General features: G+C 42.8%; 1 protein-coding gene across 3 annotated transcripts in view; it reads right to left on the bottom strand.

Moving 5' to 3' along the window:
- Nucleotides 1-16,831, bottom strand: part of LOC115168119 (FERM domain-containing protein 4B) — a 32,263-nt gene extending 15,432 nt beyond the window's left edge. For 2 of the 3 annotated variants that reach the window (XM_029723053.1, XM_029723055.1), the window contains exon 1: nucleotides 16,661-16,831. The gene's annotated coding sequence lies outside the window, so the exon portion shown is untranslated. The remainder of the gene's footprint in view (nucleotides 1-16,660) is intronic. The other variant, XM_029723056.1, reaches the window with a different exon arrangement.
- Between the last annotated feature and the right edge of the window lie 1,539 nt (nucleotides 16,832-18,370).

The following is an 18,370-nucleotide window of genomic DNA, read 5'->3' on the forward strand; positions in this document are numbered from 1 at the left end:
GGGGGGTTCTAAGCTGACATGTGGAATTGTTTTTAGAAGGTCATACCATGGATCATTTAGCTACTTGATTTAGAATTTTAGGACCCCTTTAGGTATCCCCCAAAAATATAAATAAATGATTTGATCAAATATTGAATTTGGCCTATAGCGTTTAATAATATATTCAAAATGTAGAACACCAAATGCATGTTCATGTCTCCCCTTTCTACAGTGGGGTTATATTAGTTTGTAGCCCAAACGGTTCGGACGCTACAGACAAAAGTTGGCACATCAGCGTTACCGACTTCAGACGAGTCCCGTGGGGATTTTCGGGATGTCTCCTGGTCTGACAAACAGTGCTGTACCTCTGCCACTTTCCACCACAGATGCGGAAGGGAGACATAGCGAATGTGGTGGATTGAGACGCATCCCATGCAAAAACAGATATCTCTATCTTAAACAGACAGATTTTGATGGGATCATTTTATTATGTTACTTAGATATAGACTCTAGGGGGTTTTTAAAGACCTTGTTTACAGTCAACCTCACACCAAGCTTCATTGAGAGAGAGACAAATAAAAAGAACAATATTTGGAAGTATAACTATGCAAACGTATATCTATACTAATGCATGATAATGATGATATACAGTATATTGATATCGATTGACTGGAATATTGATTCCAATTTTCCAGTAGGCCTACAGTATTAATGTTTATCCAAGACCACTGTCACTGCTCAGTCAACCAAACACAGTCTATTCAACAGCTTTCAATAAAACACCCCTTGCCTTCAGGGCTGAGACATGCAATAATCCCACACGGCAGAGATGTAGCGGGACATGGTGAAAGAAATGTAAAGGCTTTTTTTGTCTCTGCTGTCTGAAAAGTGGGCCACAGGCCATGGGCAAGGGACTATAAGTACTGGGGCCTGAAGGCCTGGTTGGTAAAGATAGCTTGTTACAGTGAAATGGTTTAATGTTATTGATTGGAGCTTGCCCTTTACTGCTCTAATATCAACTGTATTGAGGGGACCTACACATAACCCTCTATAATGCTTGGCTTGAATCATGTCATCGTAAATGACTTGTTTCACATAACTTTATCAACAATGTCACTTTCACGTGACAGTTTAAAACTGTACATGATTATCCACTATGTGAGAACAAGGGACATGTTTAATGGCTGACTAAATATTCCAGCATATTGGTGAACAACCTATTGGGCAGTGCGTGACCTCATTACTGAGGAACCCTTTAATTGGTAAGCGGACGATAATTACACATATACAGTACTTATATTTGAAATAATGTTTTAATTAGCTGCTTCTTTCACTTGAAAAGCTCCAAGTCATTCCGGAGATATTTGTGTTGATAACACATTGTAATTCACACAACCTAGAGTATCTGGCTAGTCTAGCAAAGAATCACCAAACTGAGTGCATGATCAATAGATTATACAGTCTGGAAAATAGAACGACAATCATGCATTTTCATGAATTGCTACAGAAGGATTCATACAGACACTGAACAATTTTTGACTTCTGCATGAAACGTCTGGTTTTGTTAAAGATATGTGATGTTGGTTTAATGTCATGTCCTGGTTGCACCCTATCTCATCTCAGTTTCCTGTTTTTATGCATTATTGATGAAACCTGGTCTCACACACCAGCTCATGTCTGCTCTTTAGACTGTTACTGTACATATATGTCCTCTGAACATGGTTAAGACATGTAGCACAGGGCTAGATGCTTGCGATTCATTTTGTACATTTCTATGATCAGGTTCACATTTCCTGGTGTCATGCTGCAAAGCAATGTATAAGACTTAGTCTATATTTTTGTGGTAATTAGCCTCAATGTGTCATGGATGGATTTGACAACCAGTAAAAACTCATTAGGATCTGAACTAGTTAATATCAGGGTTGCAGGGTTCCCACTCCTAAAGAAAACCAAACACTCTAAGCAGTCAAAACAATGTCTTCCTGTGAGTTCAAGTGCCAGTAAACAGCCTACTAAACAGGATACCCTGCTCCCATGCTATCAAGCCAGGGTTATTGAAAAAGGACCTAATCTAATCACGTGTACTGTAGTAGTTTTCCATTCAGCAACAACACTCTTTTCAGTCAGAGCACAATCGCACGAACACTTTCTGGTGTTTTGACACGAAACGACTGGATGGTCGTAAGTCAAGTGAATTCCCCTCAGTAACTTGTTACTGATATGTGAATGCACCTTTGGCTTCTGCTAGTGACTGGTCATGACACTCTAGTTGAGCCCCAAAGAAAACATCTACGTAAGACTACATGGAGCAGAATTATTTGAGGGGAGGCTGGGACACCTGTTCACCTAGGCCTAGCACCTTCTGTGATCCTGAGGCAGTGAGCTGAAGAGAGTGGTGCTGGGAAGTCTCCCATATTTGATTTCTCCCTTGGCCTAATTGGTCAAATATAATGGCCATTGGCCATCATCTACCAGTCTTTATAAGACTGTTCGAAGCGTTTACTGATGTTGGAGAGAATTCTAATATTGGACACAATGAAACACAGGATATTATGCTGCATAAAACTGCTTGAAATATTAATTTTGCTTTTGCAATATCTGCTGCAATAAAATAATTAAGTGATGACAGCCTTCATCTAAGAAGTTTGATTTATGTCATTTGATATTATTGCCATCAACGAGCACTAAGCCCTGAACACTAACCAAGCTGTCTACACTGTCTAATCGTGACAGCTGTAGTAGCAGTATTAGTACAGTAGTAGTAGTAGTAGTAGTAGTAGTAGTAGTAGTAGTAGTAGTGGTAGTAGTAGCAGTATGAGTACAGGAGTAGTAGTAGTATTGGTAGTAGTAGCAGTATTAGTACAGGAATAGTAGTAGTAGTAGTGGTAGTAGTAGTAGCAGTATTAGTACAGGAGTAGTAGTAGTAGTAGTAGTAGTGGTAGTAGTAGTAGTAGCAGTATTAGTACAGGAGTAGTAGTAGTAGTGGTAGTAGTAGTAGTAGCAGTATTAGTACAGGAGTAGTAGTAGTAGTGGTAGTAGTAGTAGCAGCATTAGTAGTAGTCAGCCGGGCCTCAGAGCCATACGAAACATACTTTTTGTATTTTTGAGCACCTCCTAGACGTAAAGTATGATACCTACTAATGATCTAGTTACTTTAGACAGAAACGAAAGAAGGGATGTTGGTCGGGGATGATGGGTAGGCGTAATCAGTCTAGCAATCCAAAGGTTTCATGTTTGACGACGTGTCAGCGACAACTGTAGCATTTTAGATAACCCTTCCCCTAACCCTTATTCTAAACTTAACCCAGTTCACCTAACCTGCTACATAAATTCACTTAACCTTTGTCATTTAAGTTCTCCTAACCTATTTATGTTAATTATCCTAACCTTTGTCATTAGTTACCCTAACCGCCAACATAAATTCTCCCCGTAATTCTCCTTTGTTGTTATGGCACAACAAGCAACCTGGCCTCAGATAAAGATGTGAAATACTATATTGTATGTCCTCCAAGATGTATGATATATTAAGTCATCCAATTCGTATGATATTGTACGACCGGGTGAGACGTATGATACTATACGTCCTCTCATTCATATGATATTGTACGACCACTATTCCATTCATAATGCAACCTAACATAACATATCATACTAAATGGAGTACACATATTTACGTACAGAATAATACGAATTGCCCTGAGACCACGTTGCTGCAGCAGCAGTGGTAGTAGTAGTAGAAGTAGCAGTAGTAGTAGTAGGAATAGTAATAATGCCAGTTACTGTTGCTATGCGACTAGCATGAAAAGCTTTTTCTCCTCCTATAGGGTCAGTAGCAGGTGCTGTAGTGAGGGGTTTGCCTGCCTACTGAAGGGGACTGCAGAGTTGTATTATCAGGAGCTGCAGTGACTTTCTGCAGAGCCATGGGAAAGGGAGAGGAGCAGTCAGTCACTGAGGAGCGGGGTAGAGATTGGGCTATGAATGATGGAGGAACGCTGGGACAGGGAGCTGGGAAGCGGGTAACATAACTATGAATCGCAAAGAATTTACAGATTCTATCATCAAAAGAAAACATTAGCTGTCAAAACAATAGTATGTTGACATAGCATTATTCATTTTATCGTAAATTAGCATTTACTGTCATCAGTTGTTATTACAGGTATTAGCAAGAGACGTGAATCTGAAGTATTTAGAATTCTGGAGTTGAACAGGTGTATAATACAAATGGATGTTTGACGATTAAAATCTTATGCACACAGTTTCATAGAAAGTGTATACTGCCCTACTTATGGACTTCACAACATGATTTAGAGTATGTCTTCCATGGTATGTCTAAATGCAGGATAACCAGCCTTTCCAAAAATAATCCTCTCTCCAGTCAGTGTGTTTCATGTAGATCCTCAGGAGACTTCATGGTTCCTGAAGGGAAAGCTGCCAACTGAGTGTTGCTCATCACCAGTATCAAACAGCCTCACAAACCGCCTCTCATGTACTGAGGTAGATTCACTGGACTAGAAGAGATGTACATACAAAAAAATTATCTATATAGAGCCAAATAAGGATTCTTTGGCATGTCAAATCAAATCAAATGTATTTGTCACATACACATGGTTAGCAGGTGTTAATGCAAGTTTAGCAAAATGCTTGTGCTTCTAGTTCCGACCATGCAGTAATATCTAACAAGTAATCTACCAATTCCACAACAACTATCTTGTACACACAAGTGTAAAGGAATGAATACGAATATGTACATAAAAATATATAAATGACTGATGGCCGAATGGCATAGGCAAGATGTAGTAGATGGTAAGAGTACAGTATATACAAATGAGATGAGTATTGTAGGGTATGAAAATATATAAAGCAGCATTGTTTAAGGTGGCTAGTGATACATCTAATTACATCAGGATGGCAAGATGCAGTAGATGGCATGGCGTACAGTATATACATATGAGATGAATAATGTAGGTTATGTAAACATTATCTAATATAAATAATATAATTTATACAATTTTCCCATTAATAAAGTGGCTTGTGTTGGGTCAGTATGTTGGCAGCAGCCACTCAATGTTAGTGATTGCTGTTTAACAGTCTGATGGCCTTGAGATAGAAGCTGTTTTTCAGTCTCTCGGTTCCAGCTTTGATGCACCTGTACTGACCTCGCCTTCTGGATGGTAGCGGGGTGAACAGGCAGTGGCTCGGGTGGTTGCTGTCCTTGATGATCTTTTTGACCTTCCTGTGACATCGGGTGGTGTAGGTGTCCTGGAGGGCAGGTAGTTTGCACCCGGTGATGCGTTGTGCAGACCTCACTACCCTCTGGAGAGCCTTCCGGTTATGGGCGAAGCAGCTGCCGTACCAGGTGGTGATACAGCCCGACAGGATGCTCTCGATTGTGCATCTGTAAAAGTTTGTGAGTGTTTTTGGTGACAAGCCGAATTACTTCAGCCTCCTGAGGTTGAAGAGGCACTCCTGCGCCTTCTTCACCACGCTGTCTGTGTGGGTGGACCATTTCAGTTTGTCCGTGATGTGTACGCCGAGGAACTTAAAACTCTCCACCCTCTCCACTACTGTCCTGTCAATGTAGATAGGGGGCTGCTCCCTCTGCTGTTTCCTGAAGTCCATGATCATCTCTTTTGTTTTGTTGACATTGAGTGCAAGGTTATTTTCCTGACACCACACTCCGAGGGCCCTCACCTCCTCCCTGTAGGCCGTCTCGTCGTTGTTGGTAATCAAGCCTACCACTGTAGTGGCGTCTGAAAACTTGATGATTGAGTTGGATGCGTGCATGGCCACACAGTCGTGGGTGAACATGGAGTACAGGAGAGAGCTGAGAACGCACCCTTGTGGTGACCCAGTGTTGAGGATCAGCGGGGTGGAGATGTTGTTACCTACCCTCACCACCTGGGGGTGGCCCGTCAGGAAGTCCAGTACCCAGTTGCACAGGGCGGGGTCAAGCCCCTTGGTCTCGAGCTTAATGACGAGTTTGGAGGGTACTATGGTGTTAAATGCTGAGCTGTAATCGATGAACAGCATTCTTACATAGGTATTCCTCTTGTCCAGATGGGTTAGGGCAGTGTGCAGTGTGATGGCGATTGCGTCGTCTGTGGACCTATTGGGTCGGTAAGCAAATTGGAGTGGGTCTAGGGTGTCAGGTAGGGTGGAGGTGATATGGTCCTTGACTTGTCTCTCAAAGCACTTCATGATGACGGAAGTGAGTGCTACAGGGCGGTAGTCATTTAGCTCAGTTACCTTAGCTTTCTTGGGAACAGGAAGAAGCTGTTTGTGGCCATCTTGAAGCATGTGGGGACAGCAGACTGGGATAAGGATTGATTGAATATGTCTGTAAACACACCGGCCAGCTGGTCTGCGCATGCTCTGAGGACGCGGCCGGGGATGCCGTTTGGGCCTGCAGCCTTGCGAGGGTTAACACGTTTAAATGTTTTACTCACGTTGGCTGCAGTGAAGGAGAGCCCGCAGGTTTTGGTAGAGGGCCGTGTTAGTGGCACTGTATTGTGCTCAAAGCGAGCAAAAAAAGTTGTTTAGTCTGTCTGGGAGCAAGGCATCGTGATCCGCAACGGGGCTGATTTTTCTTTTGTAGTCCGTGATTGACTGTAGACCCTGCCACATACCTCTCGTGTCTGAGCCATTGAATTGTGACTCCACTTTGTCTCTGTACTGATGCTTAGCTTGTTTGATTGCCTTGCGGAGGGAATAGCTACACTGTTTGTATTCGGTCATGTTTCCGGTCACTTTGCCCTGATTAAAAGCAGTGGTTCGCGCGTTCAGTTTTGCGCGAATGCTGCAATCAATCCATGGTTTTTGGTTGGGGAATGTTTTAATAGACGCTGTTGGTACGACATCCCCGATGCACTTGTTAATGAACTCGCACACCGAGTCAGCGTATTCGTCAATGTTGTTGTTCGCAGCAATGCGGAACATATCCCAGTCCATGTGATCGAAGCAATCTTGAAGCGTGGAATCCGATTGGTCGGACCAGCGTTGAACAGACCTGAGGGCAGGACCTTCCTGTTTTAGCTTCTGTCTATAGGCTGGGAGCAACAAAATGGAGTCGTGGTCAGCTTTTCCAAAGGGAGGGCGGGGGAGGGCCTTATATGCGTCGCGGAAGTTAGAATAACAGTACTCTAGGGTTTTGCCCGCCCTGGTAGCACAACCGATATGCTGATAGAATTTGGGGAGCCTTGTTTTCAGATTAGCCTTGTTAAAAAATCGCCGGCTACAATAAATGCAGCCTCAGGATATGTGGTTTCCAGTTTACATAGAGTCCAATGAAGTTCTTTCAGGGCCGTCGATGTGTCTGCTTGGTGGGGATATACACGACTGTGATTATGATCGAAGAGAATTCTCTTGGTAGATAATGCCGTCGGCATTTGATAGTGAGGAATTCTAAGTCAGGTGAACAAAATGACTTGAGTTCCTGTATCCTGTTATGATCACACCACACCTCATTAATCATAAGGCATACACCCCCACCCTTCTTCTTACCAGAGAGATGCTTGTTTCTGTCAGCGCGATGCGTGAAGAAACCAAGTGGCTGTACTGACTCCGATAGCGTGTCTCGAGTGAGCCATGTTTCCGTAAAACAAAGAACGTTACAGTCTCGGATGTCTCTATGGAATGCTACCCTTGCTCGGATTTCGTCTACCTTGTTGTCAAGAGACTGGACATTGGCGAGTAGTATGCTCGGGAGCGGTGCTCAATGTGCCCGTCTACAGAGCCTGACCAGAAGACCGCTCCGTCTGCCCCTTTGGCTTGTAACCATAGTGGATCCCTTTTTGGTGCTATATAGCACTTTTTTTTAACCTTCTATAAAAAAAACATGCTCATAAGGTTCTAAATGGAACCTTTATGGTGCTATAAATAACAATTTCCTATGGTTCCATAAAGAACCATCAATCACAAGTTATATATAGCACCAAAAAAGGTTTATGCTATAGTTCAACCCTTTTGGGGGCTATATAGAACCCTTTTTTTATGGTTCTTTATAGAACCTTTATATAAAAAGGTCTATAAAGAACCTTTGTTAATCTCAAAGGTTCTTTGTAGATCTTTTTGAAGAACATGATAGGGTTTTTTATTCTGGTTAGCCATATTATATTGTTAAAATTCCTTAGATGTAATTATTGTTTTAATTGACAAGTTGAATCAGGTGCGCTAGCTCTGGAACAGATGGGAATCCTTGAGGAGAGAATTGAGAACCACTGGTTTAGACAACAGACAACTGACACAAGGCCATACGTGAGTCTTTCACAAGACACAGCCACTGGCCTTAATCATATACACTTGTTTAACATGTAATGGCATAATACAACATATTAGATAAACTGTAATGACACTCTCGCTTACAGTTGCACAAAAGGAGCTGTGCGCAACCACACCCCAAAATATTAGAATGAGCCGCAGGCCCTACATTTTAAAGCCCTTATGTGAACGGCAAAGAACCATTGAACGGCTCAAAGGGTTCTTTGAGTCATTATGGCTCCACATAGAAACCATCACCCTTCCCAAAGAACCCTTGAGGAATCCTCTTTTCTTAGTGTGTAGAGGCAGATATCTAGCTGAAGTATCGGCCTAAGTGATGTATGTACTGTGGGACTCAATCCTGGACATCCTGACAGGCCGCTCCCAGGTGGTGAGGGTAGGCAACAACACATCCACCACGCTGACCCTCAACACGTGGGCCCCTCAGGGGTGCATGCTTAGTCCCATCCTGTACTCCCTGTTCAGCCACAACTGTGTGGCCGCTCACGACTCCAACACCATCATTAAGTTTACTGACGACACGACAGTGGTTGGCCTGATCACCGACGACAATGAGACCGTCTATAGAGAGGAGGTCAGTGACCTGGCAGTGTTGTGCCAGGACAACAACCTCTCCCTCAATATCAGCAAGACAAAGGAGCTGATTATGGACTACAGGAAAAGGAGGGCGGGGTACATCAACAGGGCTGTAGTGGAGCGGGTCGAGAGCTAAAGTTCCTTGGTGTCCACATCACTAAGGAATTAAACATGGTCCACGCACACCAACATAGTCGTGAAGAAGGCATGACAACGCCTCTTCCCCTTTAGGAGGCTGAAAAGATTTGGCATGGGCCCTCAGATCCTCAAAATGTTCTACAGCTGCACCATTGAGAGCATCTTGACTGGCCACATCACCGCTTGGTATCGCAACTGTTGGGCATCCGACCGCAAGGTGCTACAGAGGGTAGTGCGTATGGCCAAGTACATCACTGGGGCCGAGCTCCCTGCCATCCAGGACCACTATACCAGGCGGTGTCAGAGGAAGGCCCTAGAAATTGTCAGACTCCAGCCACCCAAGTCACAGATTGTTCTCTCTCCTACTGAATGGCAAGTGGTACCGATGCACCAAGTGTTCTACCCCTAAGCCATAAGACAACTAAATAGTAGAAAAATGGCACCGGAAGAAATGGCAGCAGTTTTACAGGCGCCTAACCAATTGTGCTATTATGTGGGGGGTTTTCGCGTTATTTGTAACTTATTTTGTACATAATGTTTCTGCCACCATATCTTACGGCAAAAAATAGCTTCTGGATATCAGGACAGCGATCACTCACCTCGGATTAGACAAAGATTTTTTCTTCAACAAGCAGGACACACAGGATGTACTTCGAACACCCGACAAGGCCAACATCCCCGTCATTGGCAAGAGAAAGAGACGCAGGTACAGAGGACACAGAGCGGAGTGCCTCATAAGGATCCGCCAACAGCGAGTGGGAAAGCTGCCATTACCGTCAACATTGGACAATAAATTAGACGAGGTGCGATCACGAATATCCTACCAATGGCACATCAGAAACTGTAACATCTTATGTTTCATGGAATCATGGCTGAATGATGACATGGATATTCAGGTTGTGGGATATACACTGCACCGGCAAGATAGAACAGCACACTCCGGTAAGATGAGGGGGGGCGGTCTGTGCATATTTGTAAACAACAGCTGGTGCAAGAAATCTAAGGAAGTCTCTAGATTTTGCTCGCCTGAAGTAGAGTATCTTATAATAAACTGTAGACCACACTATTTGCCAAGAGAGTTTTCATCCATACTTTTCGTGGCTGTTTATTTACCACCACAGATGGATGCTGGCACTAAGACTGCACTCAGGCAGCTGTATAAGGAAATAAGCAAACAGGAAACCGCTCACCCAGAGGCCGGGATTCTTCCAATGGCATTGAGGAGTACACCACATCAGTCACTGGCTTTATCAATAAGTGCATCAAGGACGTCGTCCCCACAGTGACTGTACGTACATACCCCAACCAGAAGCCATGGATTACAGGCAACATTTGCATTGAGCTAAAGGGTAGAGCTGCCGCTTTCAAGGTGCGGGACTCTAACCCGGAAGCTTATAAGAAATCCTGCTATGCCCTTCGACGAACCATCAAACAGGCAAAGCGCCAACACTGGGCTAAGATTGAATCGTACTACACCGGCTCCAACGCTCGTCTTATGTGGCAGGGCTTGCAAACTATTACAGACTACAAAGGGAAGCACAGCTGCGAGCTGCCCAGTGATACGAGCCTACCAGATGAGCTAAATCACTTCTATGCTCGCTTCGAGGCAAGCAACACTGAGGCATGCATGAGAGCATCAGCTGTTCCGGACGACTGTGTGATCACTCTCTCCGTAGCCGACGTGAGTAAGACCTTTAAACAGGTCAACATTCACAAGGCCGCGGGGCCAAGCGGATTACCAGGATGTGTGCTCCGGAGATGTGCTGACCAACTGGCAATTGTCTTCACTGACATTTTCAACATATCCTTGATTGAGTCTGTAATACCAACATGTTTCAAGCAGACCACCATAGTCCCTGTGCCCAAGAACACTAAGGCAACCTGCCTAAATGACTACAGACCTGTAGCACTCACGTCCGTAGCAATGAAGTGCTTTGAAAGGCTAGTAATGGCTCACATTAACACCATTATCCCGGAAACCCTAGACCCACTCCAATATGCATACCGCCCAAACAGATCTCTATTGCACTCCACACTGCCCTTTCCCACCTGGACAAAAGGAACACCTACGTGAGAATGCTATTCATTGACAACAGCTCAGCGTTCAACACCATAGTACCCTCAAAGCTCATCACTAAGCTAAGGATCCTGGGACTAAACACCTCCCTCTGCAACTGGATCCTGGACTTCTTGACGGGCCGCCCCCAGATAGTGAGGGTAGGTAGCAACACATCCGCCATGCTGATCCTCAACACTGGAGCCCCTCAGGGGTGCATGCTCAGTCCCCTCCTGTACTCCCTGATGATTGTGGACTACAGGAAAAGAGGACCGAGCACGCCCCCAATCTCATCGACGGGGCTGTAGTGGAGCAGGTTGAGAGCTTCAAGTTCTTTTGTGTCCACATCACCAACAAACTAGAATGGTCCAAACACACCAAGACAGTTGTGAAGAAGGCACGACAAAGCCTATTCCCCCTCAGGAAAAAAAAATATTTGGCATGGGTCCTCAGATCCTCAAAAGGTTCTACAGCTGAAACATCGAGAGCATTCTTACTGGTTGCATCACTGCCTGGTATGGCAACTGCTCGGGCTCCGACCGCAAGGCACTACAGAGGGTAGTGCGTACGGCTCAGTACATCACTGGAGCTAAGCTGCCTGCCATCCAGGACCTCAAGAATTCAGGATACTACCTCAATTAGTCCGACTAACCGGTGCACCGCACATTGGCTACCTGGACTATCTGCATTGTGTCCCGCCACCCACCATCCGCCAACCCCTCTTTAACACTACTGCTACTCTCTGTTTATCATATATGCATAGTCATTCAACCATACCTACAGTGGGGGGGAAAGTATTTGATCCCCTGCTGATTTTGTACGTTTGCCCACTTACAAAGAAATGATCAGTCTATAATTTTAATGGTAGGTTTATTTGAACAGTGAGAGACAAAATAACAACAAAAAAATCAAGAAAATGCATGTCAAAAATGTTATAAAATGATTTGCATTTTAATGAGGGAAATAAGTATTTGACCCCTCTGCAAAACATGACTTAGTACTTGGTGGAAAAACCCTTGTTGGCAATCACAAAGGTCAGACGCTTCTTGTAGTTGGCCACCAGGTTTGCACACATCTCAGGAGGGATTTTGTCCCACTCCTCTTTGCAGATCTTCTCCAAGTCATTAAGGTTTCGAGGCTGACGTTTGGCAACTCGAACCTTCAGCTCCCTCCACAGATTTTCTATGGGATTAAGGTCTGGAGACTGGCTAGGCCACTCCAGGACCTTAATGTGCTTCTTCTTGAGCCACTCCTTTGTTGCCTTGGCCGTGTGTTTTGGGTCATTGTCATGCTGGAATACCAATCCACGACTCATTTTCAATGCCCTGGCTGAGGGAAGGAGGTTCTCACCCAAGATTTGACGGTACATGGCCCCGTCCATCGTCCCTTTGATGCGGTGAAGTTGTCCTGTCCCCTTAGCAGAAAAACACCCCCAAAGCATAATGTTTCCACCTCCATGTTTGACGGTGGAGATGGTGTTCTTGGGGTCAGAGGCAGCATTCCTCCTCCTCCAAACACGGCGAGTTGAGTTGATGCCAAAGAGCTCCATTTTGGTCTCATCTGACCATAACACTTTCACCAGTTGTCCTCTGAATCATTCAGATGTTCATTGGCAAACTTCAGACGGGCATGTATATGTATTCTTGAGCAGGGGGACCTTGCGGGCGCTGCAGGATTTCAGTCCTTCACGGCGTAGTGTGTTACCAATTGTTTTCTTGGTGACTATGGTCCCAGCTGTCTTGAGATCATTGACAAGATCCTCCCGTGTAGTTCTGGGATGATTCCTCACCGTTCTCATGATCATTGCAACCCCACGAGGTGAGATCTTGCATGGAGCCCCAGGCCGAGGGATACTACCAGTTCTTTTGTGTTTCTTCCATTTACGAATAATCGCACCAAATGTTGTCACCTTCTCACCAAGCTGCTTGGCGATGGTCTTGTAGCCCATTCCAGCCTTGTGTAGGTCTACAATCTTGTCCCTGACATCCTTGGAGAGGTCTTTGGTCTTGTTTCCTCCAGCATCTTCACAAGGTGCTTTGCTGTTGTTCTGGGATTGATTTGCACTTTTCACACCAAAGTAAGTTCATCTCTAAGAGACAGAACGCGTCTCCTTCCTGAGTGGTATGACGGCTGTGTGGTCCCATGGTGTTTATGTCACGCCCTGACCATAGAGAGCCCTTGGTTCTCTATGGTATAGTAGGTCAGGGCGTGACTGGGGGTGTTCTATGTTGTTTATTTCTATGTTGGTGTGCTTGGTATGGTTCCCAATCAGAGGCAGCTGTTTAGCGTTGTCTCTGATTGAGGATCATATTTAGGCAGCCATTTCCCCACTGTGTTTTGTGGGATCTTGTTTTTATGTAGGTGCCCATTTGCACCACTGTCTTCACATTTCGTTTGATAATTTATTGTTTTTGTATTTTGCTGAAGTTTCACGTTATAATAAAGATGTGGAATGCTACTCATGCTGCGCCTTGGTCCAATCATTACGACGAACGTGACATTCTACTTGCATACAATTGTTTGTAAAGATGAACGTGGTCTGTTCCAGCGATTGGAAATTGCTCCCAAGGATGAACCAGACTTGTGGAGGTCTACAATGTTTTTTCTGAGGTCTTGGCTGATTTCTTTTGATTCTCCCATGATGTCAAGCAAAGAGGCACTGAGTTTGAAGCTAGGTCTTGAAATACATCCACAGGTACACCTCAAATTAACTCAAATGATGTCAATTAGCCTATCAGAAGCTTCTAAAGCCATGACATCATTTTCTGGAATTTTCCAAGCTGTTTAAAGGCACAGTCAACTTAGTGTATGTAAACTTCTGACCCACTGGAATTGTGATACAGTGAATTATAAGTGAAATAATCTGTCTGTAAACATCTGTAAACAAAATGACTTGTGTCATGCTCAAAGTAGATGTCCTAACTGACTTGCCAAAACTATAGTTTGTTAACAAGAAATTTGTGGAGCGGTTGAAAAACGAGTTTTAATGACTCCAACCTAAGTGTATGTAAACTTCAGAGTTCAACTGTACATACTACCTCAATTAGCCTGACTAACCGGTGCCTGTATATAGCCTCGCTACTGTATATAGTGTCACTACTGTTATTTTTCACCTATTTTTTACTTAATAATTGCACTGTTGGTTAGGGCCTGTAAGTAAGCATTTCACCTGTTGTATTCAACATACGTGACCAATAAGCTTGATTTGATTTATCAAACTGATTTGATTTAGTTAACCAAATAGCTACCTGGACTATCTGCATTGTCTGTCTTTGCACTAACTCTTTTGACTCTTCACATACACTGCTGCTGTTTATTATCTATCCTGTTGCCTACCCACTTTACCACTACCTATTTGTACATATCTACCTCAATTACCTCGTAGCCCTGCACATCGACTCGGTACTGGTACTCTGTGTATATAGCCAAGTTACTCATTGTGTATTTATTCCTCATGTTAATCTTTGTTTCTATATATTTCTCTCTGCATTGTTGGGAAGGGCCCGTAAGAAAGCATTTTACTGTTAGTCTACACCCGTTGTTTACGAAGCATGTGACAAATAACATTTGATTGATTTGATAGCTATGATTTACTATTTCAAATTACTATATATTTAGTTACCCACTTAAACAACACTTGTCTGTAACGACCCCTCTTTCTTTTTCAAGGGGTCAGTCATTACTTTACTTCGGTTTTAAACAATCTCCAGTGGTGCAACATCACATTAGTCACAACACTGTTTTCAACAGGATATCCTGACCAACAACTGCAGGGGCCATCACAACGGGATAAATCTCAGGATAGTGAAGTTTGTTCACTTCCATATCTGAAAAACAGGCCATTCCTGTTTAGCATGCCAGCTGCCTGAAACTATGTCAGGACCCAGTGTCTTTTTCTGAATCTCACTGAGAACATGACAAATAGTGACCACTTGTGACAAAGTCGGTGGAACATTCAGTGGTAGTGTTTCTGTTCTTTCTTTGTTCTGTTCACTGCTAAATCTAGAAGTGTAAAAAAAAAAATAATAATGCAGTTTTGAGACATGAGTGTACTTTTTTTTACAAGTGTTTAATGAGTTAACTACATAACCTATGCAAATGGTAACATTAGGCCAGAGCTGGCCAAAACAACTGACATTAAACATTATTATTTCTTACCACTACAGATGTAGGATTTTAATTTGAGCAAGTTTGCTACAGCAGGAAATAATCCTGCAGCAACAGGACATTTTAATTATTATGTGGATTACAATTAATTGAGATTTTTGTAGGGGTTGATACATTTTTCGTAAAGGGAAAATCAGGTCTGAAATTTCTAAGTGGAAATTACAAACTTCAGAAGCCATTTTAAACCTCCAAGCTTTAAATTTCCTGCATTGCAGGAAAGTTCTCCTCAAACATTGTGATCAAATTAAGATCCTACATTTGCACTGCTTCAACCACTAGCTACTGGCACTGCCACCTGTACAACAAGGACCTCCCACTGTGTCCTGCTGTTGCTTTGGCTGCTAGTACACAGGTGACATTTTTTTATGGAAATTATGGAGTGAGCCAGCTGCTTTAGAGCAGCCACTAACAACATACAATGCAAAAAATGGCCAGCAGATAGCCTAGCAGTTAAAAGTGTTAGGCCAGTAACCGAAAGGTTGCTGCTTCAAACCCCTGAGCTAACTCAGTGAAAAATCTGTTGATGTGCCCTTGAGCAAGGCACTTAAAACGAATTGCTCCTATAAGTCTGGAAGAGCTTCTGCTAAATGTAAAATAAATTATGCAAATCATCCACAACTCTTCATCACTATCTTATTTACATGTAGCCTAAGTACTCTGCATGGACAAAAATAGATCAGCAAAACGGAGAGACTTTATACTTGTAGAGTAAATTGATGTTTCTATGAATGAATCAACTGAACTGAGGCCCCTGAGTTTCTGATTCTAATAGATGAACAGTTCTAATCCTGAAGACAACCTTTCTACATCAATAAATCTAGATAATCATTGCCTATTTACTTTAGGTCTACCCAGCCCAATTACTGTAAGGATGCCTTCTTTTTGCACTGTATGGTAACAGCTGACCAAACCCAGGTCCCTATCCCTCCCTATCTCTCTATACATTGCTGTTCAGTGCAGACTAGACTGGATATAGCAATCAAGGTGTGTCAGGCAGAACGCAAATGTATTGTGTATCTTATCTGATCATCTATAAACTCGTTTTTGTTTTCTTCCATTCACATAAAGAATGGTATTTACCATTTTGATACAGTAGGATAATGATAAATTAAAACGTTGTATGCTATTAGTTACACGTTTTTCAAAATGAGGGAGGAACAATGAACATGTATGGCTAATGGTGGTTTATTTTCTGTTAAATGACAAACCTGAGTCCCCAATTAGAGCAAAAAAAAGCCCATGGATGGATGGAATCCGTACGATTATTTTGTTGAAAGAGAAAACACTGATGCCGATATTGATAATAAAACGACAATGGCACAGCCAAGCCTAAAACAACGATATGATAAAGCCGGTTAATGTATCACTCCCAAAGATGCGTGAATGAACCCGTCTACTTTTTCCCCCGCACAGTTCAAAGAATACACCCATATCGTTTATTGTCACATCGTAACCTGACAATCTTACCTTCGGTTTGGGCGTTTCCTTGTATTTCAGCTGGTTGGATTCTTGATTCTAAAATAGGTCTCCCCTGGCATATTGGAACCCCATTTAATGCATCCCTCTTTCGTTTTCAGCAGAGGAGAGAGTCGGTGAGCTGTATCGCTGTCCACGATTCGTAGCCTTCTCCAGTATTCGTGCACGCTTGCTTTCATCCACGCTCACCACGCCTTCGCCCCGCGGGCATTTACGTGACAGGGGCTTCTAGCGCTCGCTCTCCTCTTAGCTACTGCCACTGTACTGAACTGTACACACAATGGGTCACAATCTGCTCATTGCTGGTGATAAACGTTCGTGTTTTAGACATGATGCAGACCTATTCGTAATACCTATTTTGTATTTTACCCTGGTATTATTATGGAAACCTATCAAGCCTATCAGGGTGTTAAAAATTATAATAATTGTAAGCATTGAACATTGTGTAAATTAATGCATTTCCATGTGACATGTACCCCACCTTCCCACCACCTTAAAAAAAAGTGAGAAGTCAGAAATGAATAAGATTGAACAAAAGTGGCATACAAAAGCTGCTCAATATTGCAGAAAATATCACATGTAAGTGTGAACCTGAGGTCGTTTGTGAAGTGGTATTGATATAACATGCTGTCAAGAAAAAACAGATATAATCTATTAATCTCACTGTCTATTTTGAACAAATGCAACTGAACATTTGAGAGCTTAATTGGATTGAATCCCATGACTGACATTTACAATACAGTTAATGGACAACAATATTGGTGTATATTTCATATGTAATATTCATCCATGATCAGGACTGCGCCTGGTCCTGAAATATTTATTGTTGCCTTAACACAGGCAAAACATATGTAGCTACCATATGGAATATAACCAAGCTACAGGGAAGGATTCATGATTCATAAGGACACAGCGAAAGAAACAATGGCCTGTAACTTCACTGTATATGAACAAAAGCACAATTTAAGTCTCCTCCTAAGTAATATTTACAAACAGTTGTCTTATTTAAAAATGTTGTGCTGAAAATATTCTGCAGGTTAATTGTAACTAGCCTAGATACTTTTTCAAACTGCTGATTGATGAACCAAGATGCTGGTTTGTTACCATTCTCACCAAGCCTACTGTAAACGATTTACCCCGGGGACACTCATCCCCTAGTGACCCTCCAACCCTCATCCCATCCCCCCAAACCCCCCTCTAGGGTCTCTGTCATCAGACATGAATAAGCATCTCATTAGCATTCCCCAAAACCATCTGTCCTCTGGATATCTCCTTCTCACAGCCAAGAGCCAACCATCTGAGTTGTTTAGATATTTATGCTGCATAAACTATACAAACAGATTGCAGTTTAGTTTGTGTTTTTGGGGGGGATACCCTATAAACACCCTGTGAAAGGCCCTGTGCAGTTTCCTGTGTTTTATATACAGTACCAGTCAACAGTTTGGAGACACCTACTCATTCAAGGGTTTTTCTTTATTTTTTTTACTATTTTCTACATTGTAGAATAATAATGAAGACATCACAACTATAAAATAACACATATGGAAACATACAGTAACCAAAAAGGTGTTAAACAAATCAATATATATTTTATATTTGAGATTCTTCAAAGTAGCCACCTTTTGCCTTGATGACAGCTTTGCACACTCTTGGCATTCTCTCAACTAGCTTCATGATGTAGTCACCTGGAATGCATTTCAA

This window comes from Salmo trutta, chromosome 30, assembly GCF_901001165.1.
Source record: "Salmo trutta chromosome 30, fSalTru1.1, whole genome shotgun sequence".
In the NCBI taxonomy this organism is placed as follows: Eukaryota; Metazoa; Chordata; class Actinopteri; order Salmoniformes; family Salmonidae; genus Salmo; species Salmo trutta.